Source organism: Aedes aegypti, unplaced genomic scaffold (genome assembly GCF_002204515.2).
Source record: "Aedes aegypti strain LVP_AGWG unplaced genomic scaffold, AaegL5.0 Primary Assembly AGWG_AaegL5_hic_scaff_1852_PBJ_arrow, whole genome shotgun sequence".
Lineage (NCBI taxonomy): Eukaryota > Metazoa > Arthropoda > Insecta > Diptera > Culicidae > Aedes > Aedes aegypti.
Genome location: NW_018735326.1, coordinates 1 through 9371, shown reverse-complemented (window position 1 = coordinate 9371; position 9371 = coordinate 1). Strand labels below are relative to the sequence as shown.

General features: G+C 37.1%; 1 long non-coding RNA gene across 1 annotated transcript; it reads left to right on the top strand.

The window, feature by feature from the left end:
- Nucleotides 1–4929: 4929 nt before the first annotated feature.
- LOC110680791 lies at nucleotides 4930–5802 on the top strand. Its single transcript, XR_002502990.1, has 2 exons — nucleotides 4930–5297; nucleotides 5377–5802. It is a non-coding gene; the product is annotated as an uncharacterized LOC110680791 (long non-coding RNA).
- Nucleotides 5803–9371: the final 3569 nt, after the last annotated feature.

The following is a 9371-nucleotide window of genomic DNA, read 5'->3' as shown; positions in this document are numbered from 1 at the left end:
ACCTCGACTGCGGCATTTATTTTATATAGTTAGAGTGATGTTGGCACTGCTTCAAGATTATTGAAATTATATTATTTCACGAAAAATCTGAAAAGAAACATTTTCCTTTTTCACAGAACTTCGGTAAAATACAACGAATCAAATGAATAAAAAAATCACCGTAAATCTGTAGAATTTCACCGAAAAGCTCAGTAAAACCTGCAGAAACAAACAACAATTCCACAGAAAATCTGTAAACAATCACCGAAATGTGCGATTTACAGATCGTTCGGTGAAGTAAAAAAATCACCGAACGGTTCACCGAAAAATCTGCTGTTGAGAATTCGGTGAAATATCACAGAAATCTGTGATTGATTCTAAGTGTGTAAGTTCACTGTGCAGAGCAATTATTTGGCTCCCAACAGTCAGCCTCTTCAAACGTCACAAACTTTGCTTGGGAAAATTTTCTACAATTGCAAAGATTTTCCAAGCAATATATTGTATCCAAGCAATATATTGTAGCAATATCAGTTCCGATGAATCATGGAATAGAAACCATTGACATGTACAGTCTATGCACAAACAAACAGACATCACACTCTCATAATTGTCCATCGACCACCTTTTTAACGGTCGATTAAAAAATATGGTACTCGCATCGTTTTTGTTCGCGTTTGACGTTTACACACTATCGCCATCTGTTGGCCAGTCGGGCAAATTCACAATTTTTAGCATAGGGCGTATATGTTCTCGTGACGGTTTAGGAACAAAATTTCGAAAGACAAAACGTCGAAACCCAAAACGACGAAAGTGACAAATTGTCGAATGGCCAAAACGTTGAAAGCAGTAATTTTTCAAGCGACTATAACGTCGCCTAAGACAAGACGTGTCAGGTCAAAGTACAAAAACGAATCCAATCGTCTGTCTAAAAAGACTACTTATCATTGGTCGATTTGGCAAAGGCCTACATCCACATCGTCGGGTTGGATTGCAACAGGGCACTTTGTTGCTAGCCTTGCCGTGTTGCTAGTTCAAAAAATAGAGTTTTTATCAAAAGTTTAAACATATTCATGTTTTTTTGACGTTGGATAACGTCTTACGGCAACATACTGGGGTACAATTTCGAAAAACGAAAAATCGCTCGCGTCACGAAAAGTGGTTAGATTTTGACTGTTAATAACTTACTAACGCCCGGATAGATTTTCAAGATTTTTGCACCAATCGATTGGAAATCTTTCTACGAATCTACTCCAACAATGAAAACTATTGATTCTCATGACTAAACTATTGAAAAATTGAGAAATATCGAAGCATGTCTTATTTTTCATAGAAAAGCACATTTTTCTTGTGTATTCCTGACACAGACATCATTGCGCGATATCTTAGCCACTTTTGTCATTCAAAGGGAAACGCCCCTTTCGGTCTTCTTCTTACTTCTCTCCATTATCTCGTGTTCAGTCGAAGCCAATCAAATTCCACTTCACGCGCACGCGCACGACCGCATTTTAATTAAATCGTCTTCGGTAATCTTTTGGTGTGTTTCTAAGAATGGAATGAAAACCCAGTTCGATCGATTGTGACTACCACCAACCGTCCTTTTCAGGACGACAATTTCATTTTGAAAGAGAGTTATGAGAATTTTACACCGTGAAAAGCGACATTACTGGTGAATGGATGTGATGGATTCATATTTCGGTCAGTCATTTGCATGCAATCTTTCATAAGCGTCAACATTAGTGCTTTACGAGAATCACAGGGCCAAGAAATCAATTTCCCATCGCACTCTTGCAGGGCAATCTTCGACATTGTGTGCATGAGAGATAAATTGGGGACGGCACTAGAATGAGGATCCCGGTTTGCCTCGCATTATGCGATGATTGAATAATGCCGTTGTCGTCGTCGTCGCTAACCACATGCATGACAAAGCGATCAGTATAAACTTGTCGATTTGAAAGCTAAAACTTATCAGCAACAGCTTCGTTGATGAGTTGATTTGGTAAGAAATTGTCGGTCGAAACCAAATAATCGCACAGAGTAGACTGCAAAAATGCTACCGCCGCCCGACGGGAACCTATGTAAAACTTTGTTTGCCATTTCACTGGAAAACTAATCATCCGAAATTTCAATTGGCAATTAAATAAATAAATTAATTAATAATAATATGTGAAATATCTCTAGCCGTAACTCTTTTACGTGGAATGCATTGCTGTGGCTCTGAAAAGGGCCGATTTGCTTGTGTCATTCAATTTAAATTTAAACTCGTTCGTCACGGATACGACGAGCCAGCTAGAAGGCTTTCGGCATGATGGTCACACGCTTGGCGTGGATCGCGCACATGTTGGTAGCCTCAAAGATAGGCCTAGCTCGCTTCCTGCAGGGCCATGACGGCCAAGCTTTGTAATCGCAGATCGGTCTTGAAGTCCTGAGCGATTTCACGGACCAGGCGCTGGAAAAACAATTTGTGGATCAGCAGCTCCGTTGAATTCTGGTAGCGACGGATCTCACGCAGAGAGACCGTTTCTGGCTGATAGCAATACGGCTTCTTGACTCCTCCGGTGGCTGAGGCGCTCTAGCGAGAGACTTTCGTGGGGCCGCTTCCACCAGTGGACTTACGGGCAGTCTGCTTGGTAGAGCCATCGTCGTAGTGTTCTCTGGACGGATTGAAACAAATGAATGATTGAATGTGCGCGGCTGCCGGTCCCTTTTATGACCTTCTCTTGCGAGCGAGCGAGACGAACAGTGAACAGCGAGCGAGCAAGAAGAATTCATCCATTGCGTACCGCATAAAAGGAGCCGAGCCGGCGGCCAAGCATCAGTTTTGTTACAATCGTTGCCGAAGATAGACCGGACTCGGAAAATGAAGCGCCATGCGTCATCGCAAGGTTTTGCGTGACAACATCAATTGCATCATCACCAAACCACCGCCGTATAGCTCGCCGTGGTGACGTCAAGCGTACCTTCGGTCTCATCTACGAGAAAACCCGCGGTGTGCTGAAGTCATCCAGAATTCTGTCGGCTACGCTCTGAAGTGGCAGGGCCGTACGCTGTACAGATTTTGAGGTTAAATCACCTCCATCACCGAGACCAGAATTCAAAACTAGCACTGAATCCATCAAACCTGTGCATGGAATGGCGATCGACGATATCCAAACCCAACCGTCCTTTTCGACGATAATTCAATTTTGACGATAATTCAATTTTGAAAGAGTTTTGAAAATATTTCTACCATGAAGCGCAACAGTATTGGCAATTCTCACAGCAACAGAACTGTCGGTGAACTAAATAATAGTTACTCGATTCTCACAGTTCAATCGGCCCTTTTCTGGGCTAACAAATGTGTACTAAAGAGTTGTTTGTGTTATATTTGCTAATGTGTTTACCACATTCTTGCTATAATTCATCTCTGATTAGTTATGAATAATTGACAAAACGACAATTTGAGAATGTTTCCGAAGACGCTGCTGCAGTGCTGTCGGAATGCAATATATTTTCTATTGTTAAGCAATGATTCAAATATTTTGAATTAATTGCTCCAAATTAACAATGATTAAATATACACTTAAAAATCAATTCTTCAATATAACGGACAAAGCTTCTGAATACATGTAAAGTGATTATTTTGTATAAACACAAAATAATAACACAAATGTCTATAATAAATCAGAATCGACATGCAACAAATAGTGTGAAAATTAATTGGATTTTTAGCAGTAGAAATCTTTCATAAGTTCGTGACGGTCCCAAGCCAGGAAATAGAAGAGGCTAACGTTATCCAACGTCAACTTGGCGGTCGTATCTTAGAAACAACCTCTTACTTTTTTGTTTCAAATACACTCATAATCGATGTTGGGTTTACCGCATGAGCTCCTACATAGCATAGCATAGCATAGACTGACTGTACATGTCAATGGTTGCTACTCCGTGATTGATCGGAACTGGTAAGAATTGCACTACGATCCAAATGAATAAGGGATGGGAGTTTCCGCTTACTCTCGAAGTGCAATTTTAGCAGATCTAATATTATTGATCAATAACGGCGCCGGCCAAGTCCTTACAGTCAGTTGGGATGGGGAAGGAATGTTAGGGTGTAATGATTGTTGCTTCTAGAGACCGAGAATACCTCTGCAACTCCACAATCACCACGGGAAGGGTGTTTATTAGTGAGGGAGGAAAAGATCTGGGAGTCACCTCTGGTCGGTGATGCGATCCATGGACAAGGGGGAAATATACGACTTATATTTAAAGCTAGTTTTGTATTTTTGTCTCGAGAAGTTTTTGGTAGAAGCTTTAAAAAATAGGTCAACATCTATAATGTCGAACAATTCAAAAGATGTTTTTATTAATGTAGAAAACTGAAAATTACATGTATATATTTTAAATTATATGAAACAGGAATAATGCCGACACTTGTAGTGACGAACCATACATAGTTTGTTTGAAAATGACATATGAGTATTACTGTGCATTTTGTCTCGATATGGTAGAAGTTTTAAAAAATACGTCAACATTCACAATGTCGAACAATTCAAAAGATAATTTTTAATAATGTCAAAAAGAGAAAAATATATGTATATTGAAATTGTATAAGAAAATAGCATAATGCCGACACTTATAGTGACGAACCATACAAAGTTTGTTTTAATATTACATAAAAGTTACGCTTTCAAGAAAAAATGTGTTATCATAAGCATGAAACGAACTCACCAGTTGGTAATCCATTCTCGACTGAACACAAAACTGACACTGACAGCAAAACTTCTTGGCGTTTCGAAAACAAACCGTCTTGCTTGGGCCTTCCCAAATACCTACCCAGCAAGACGCTCCAGAACAGGAAAAAAAAAATCTCCGGCGACGAAAACACGCGCGAAACCGTGAGCAAAATCTATCGGACGACGCAAAACCGAACTGTCCTGCTTTGGCTTCACGAAGCACTACACTGAACAAAAACTCCGGTCGCACATTGAATGATTTGTAATTCACAGGATCATAAAACTTCATATTCCTCATTTTGAATGACTTTGAAGGAATATGATGTATCCACTGTATGTTGAACAAAAATCATCCAATTCAGAGATGAACTTTAGATCATAATAGAATGGTATTAGGCAGCTAATTGAACAATGGTAACACGAATGAATAGTATGCAACTTATGACGGATTTTAATATCTCCCTTGTCCCAAACCGAAAATCATTCAATTACTGTCTGAAGTATCAGATGAAAAGGGGATGGTCAAATGTCAAAACAATCTTCCAAATCTAAACGTAAACATGGTGACGGCAGCGTGGTTTTCCAAGCGTTTCTGGGTGAATTTTACAGGTAATTGCACTTGGAATCCTACATTAGCATCTTTTGTATCATTTATTTAACACTTCTTAATGGTATCTACCAATCACAGGTCGCAAATCTACAAGTATTTGGAGTTCATACAATGTATTCGGTAGGTTGGCATCTGTTCCTGAAGACTGGTAAATAATATATTTGATAACCTCGTTAAGGAAATAAATAACAATGTACATTCACCAACAATGCTCTGAAGTTGTTTATTTTTTATTTGAATTCTTTTAAATTATTAACTACAATGGAATAGGGTTGCTTACATGCATGTATGATGATCATTCAATTTGAGGCATCTATTCGAAGGATAAAAATCATTCCAAGACTGGATGATTTTCATTCGGAGTGATTTGTAAACAGATGATTTTCACGCAGATGAAAATCATCTTGATTGTGTCTGAAAATAGGTATGGGGCTCGGATGAGTCAATGATCATTCAATGTGCGACCGGAGTTTTCGTTCAGTGTACCCAGCAAGACGCTCCAAACAGGAAAAAAAAAATTCTCCGGCGACGAAAACGCGCGAAATTGTGAGCAAAATCTAACGGACGACGCAAAACCGAACTGTCCTGCTTGGGCCTCACGAAGCACTCAGGTTTACCGCATGAGCTCCTACAATGCTTTAACTAAATTCTTAATTGAGAGCAATATAATGAAAATTGTTTCAATTTTCTCTAAAAAAATCACCAGTTTTGAATTCAAACATGATTTTTTTAAACCCAGCATCATCTATTACAGTAAATTAATGAATGTTTTGATTTGTTCACAAGATTGGCTGAAGAACGATACTGGTAGCACTGGCTTCCGTATCGTCAAGGTTATCGACTGAAAAACAACGGGGCAGTCTTCGTTGAGCTGTCTCGTCCTGTCAGTGTTTGAATTTTGATGCGAATAAGCCGATCGAACCATATTCGCATCGAGTAACAATTCGCGAACAATAACAGTTCGTGGCTCATCGTATTCGGAGAGCCCTATAAATGTAAACATCCACTCTCTCGTTTGGTACGTGGCACGAGAGCGTTCAAGAGCAGCAACTCTCACAGACGGCAACAGTATCGAGCCAATCGGGTGATTTTTGTTTTGTATAGGATTGGTAATAACTTTCATATTTTCAAGTATTGCAGCCTTTAACAACCTAATTATATTTTATTGGACCATTCCACACCCCTTTGGCTGCAAACAAAACACAAAAAATATAAAATATTCGCCTCTTAATCAGAATGAGAGTGGATCAGCGAATGTTACAAGTGTTGACACACAATGATTGGCGCCAAAAATTGGATGTTGTGTGTCTGTCTTGTTTTCGTTAATGGCTCGTTATCTTCCACGAACGATAAATGTCATGCGTGTTGTATGAATGCATGCGAATAAATAGGATGAAATTATGGCTCGTGTGTCAATGTTCGTTAAATTTTCCAAAGCTTGCGTGCTGTCCTAGAACGTATGATTGCGATACGAACAGAGTTGAATACTGCAAAATTTGCAATGTTCATCAAAGTAAGCATGGAACCAATTTTCACAAAAATGTCAATCTTACACCCAGTTCGGACTAGAGAAGAAGCACTGAGAACCTCAAGAGGAAGATCGAAAAGCAAGCCTGAAGTAGAAGTAACAATGCACAGTGGTCCAAGAATCAGTTTTTCGCGGAAAGATGCATTTTGAGCTTTATAATGAAACATTAGACGAAAACGGTCTTCTACAAAGTTGTTTGCATTAGTTAAGCCTTTTGTTTGGCGTTATTGAAAATTAGGGTGAACCACATTTTCGTAGAAATTGTCAAACTAACTTTCTTATTTGTAGAAATTATATTATACTATCAAGCAACTTTGCCAATAAAAAGTTTTTGTGTACCTCTATGTTTCATTCTTAAGCTCAAAATGCATTTTTCCGCGTAAACTGCTTTCTGGGCCATAGTGCAATAATACAGTATCGGACATATAAAATGCACCAAAGCTGTTTACCCATACAAAATGGTCAACTTCAGAAAGCTATATCTCCGTATCCTTTCGGTGTCTTCAGCGCATTTGGCCATTATTACTCAATGAACAAATGCGCTGAAGACACCGAAAGGATACGACGCATAGTTTGTCTGATACATCACTTTTCGTCTTGGTGCATCTTTTATGTTAAAATTCAACCTATTTGTAACTTTTGAACCAATAGTTTTCACACAACTTTTACAATAGTTTTCGATAATTGAAGAAATTTGTAGTTCATCACATAGAAAATGGAAAGAATCGGTTTAAAAATGGCGGAGATATAGCTCTCTCTCAGAGGTGAATGAACCGCGAGTTTTAAAACCTCTATAATTAACTCAAAAAAAAATATATATATATAGCTCTCTGAATTTGACCATTTTGTATGAGAAAACGGCTTTGGTGCATTTTATATGTCCTATACTGTAAAAGTATCAAAAAGACCAAGCCGTTTTAACATCAGAATGTAGTAACTCGAACAATTTTCTATATTAAGCTTTAATAGTGTGAATATAAAAAGAAATAAAGAAAAATAAAAAGAGAAGCCTCAGAGTGGCCAAATACATAAGAAATTAAAGTTGGTGCAACGAACCTGAAAGTGAATTTTCATGTAACAAAGTATGACCTTCATTACTTCGTTATTTTCAAACCAATTTCAATGCTCCTAGCACCATAAAAAAAACATGAATAGTTTGTAGAACATCAAACTTGTCTTACATCTAAACTAGTCCTAGTCAAAAGCGGCTATCTACATTTTTTTTTACTTAAAAGGCCATCTATAAAGTTACGAGTACTCGACCGATTTTGAGTATTTTTATATGCAGTTGAAGCTAATTTAGTTGTTTTAAAATCATGTGTTCAACACACTAAATTCAAACTATGTTTTAAACTAATAATTTAACAAAAACTGCTTAGAAACATGATTTTTTGAAGAAAATAAATCTTTTTTTTTTGGATTTTCATAATATTTGCCGGAAGTTACATTTAGATTTAAACTAATAAAGAATCTTGTCATAATTACAAGTTGAATAGTGCATATATTTATCTTGACAAATGCAAAATATATTTATATAAAATTGATAAAAAAAATGCTCCTAAGATTTTTTTTAAGGTTCTAAAAATGAGAAAACCCGGTTTCAACCTAATTATAAATCAAAAAGATTATTAAATAACTAGGACAAACATTTTTTTTAAAGTTTTGAGTGTCATATACTCAATTTTAAAACAACTCAAAAAAAAAATATTTGAAATCGGTCAAGTACCCATAAAATAGTGGTCAAACAAAGATGATTTTCTCCGTAAATGAAGAAAATTTCTTGAATTCTCACAAAATAACTATAATTGTCGATGGATTGCTACAGTAACCATCTTACGATTTTTATAAGAATTCAGCCAGTAGTTTCACTATATTCAAACGTTTCCAAATATTGCGCTTGTCAAAGACTCTCCAACAAATTCCCTTAGAGATTTTTCAAGCATTTGTTGTTGAACTACACTATCAATTACTCCTGGGAACCTTTCTGTAATTTTCCTTACGTAGTTTTTAGTTACTATCCTGAAAAACCCCGAATGCTTTCTGGGCTTCTTTCAGGAAGTTTTAAAAATAGTTTTATGGAATTTTAGAAACTTTTCAAGCAGGATTCTTCCGATGAATTCTCAAGCACTACTTTTTTAATTTCTCCACACATTGCAAAGATAATCGAGCAGCGATTTCTGAAAAAATCTGTCATGCAATTTCTCTCGATTTTTTTCAAGAACTTATACTTAATAATGTAGGGACAGCAGAGCGTCAGACAAAACTTGATGAGGAAATTTTGAAAGATAATAGGCCAAAAATAGTTGCTTAGTGGGAAATTTCAACTTTTTTGAGAACAAGAATTTCAACCTTTTTTTCATTCTGAGTTCTCTTCGACCTTACGTCTTTTCCTCCTTTTTTCATTCGACATCCTGTTTTTTCAACTTTTTGTCATACATTTATTATGAAAATTCTTCTTGTGGACCACTTGAAAATATTTCTCAAAACTTTTTACAAACATTTTAGCAGTTTTCAAGGCTTCCTGCATTACTCCAGGAATTAAGCC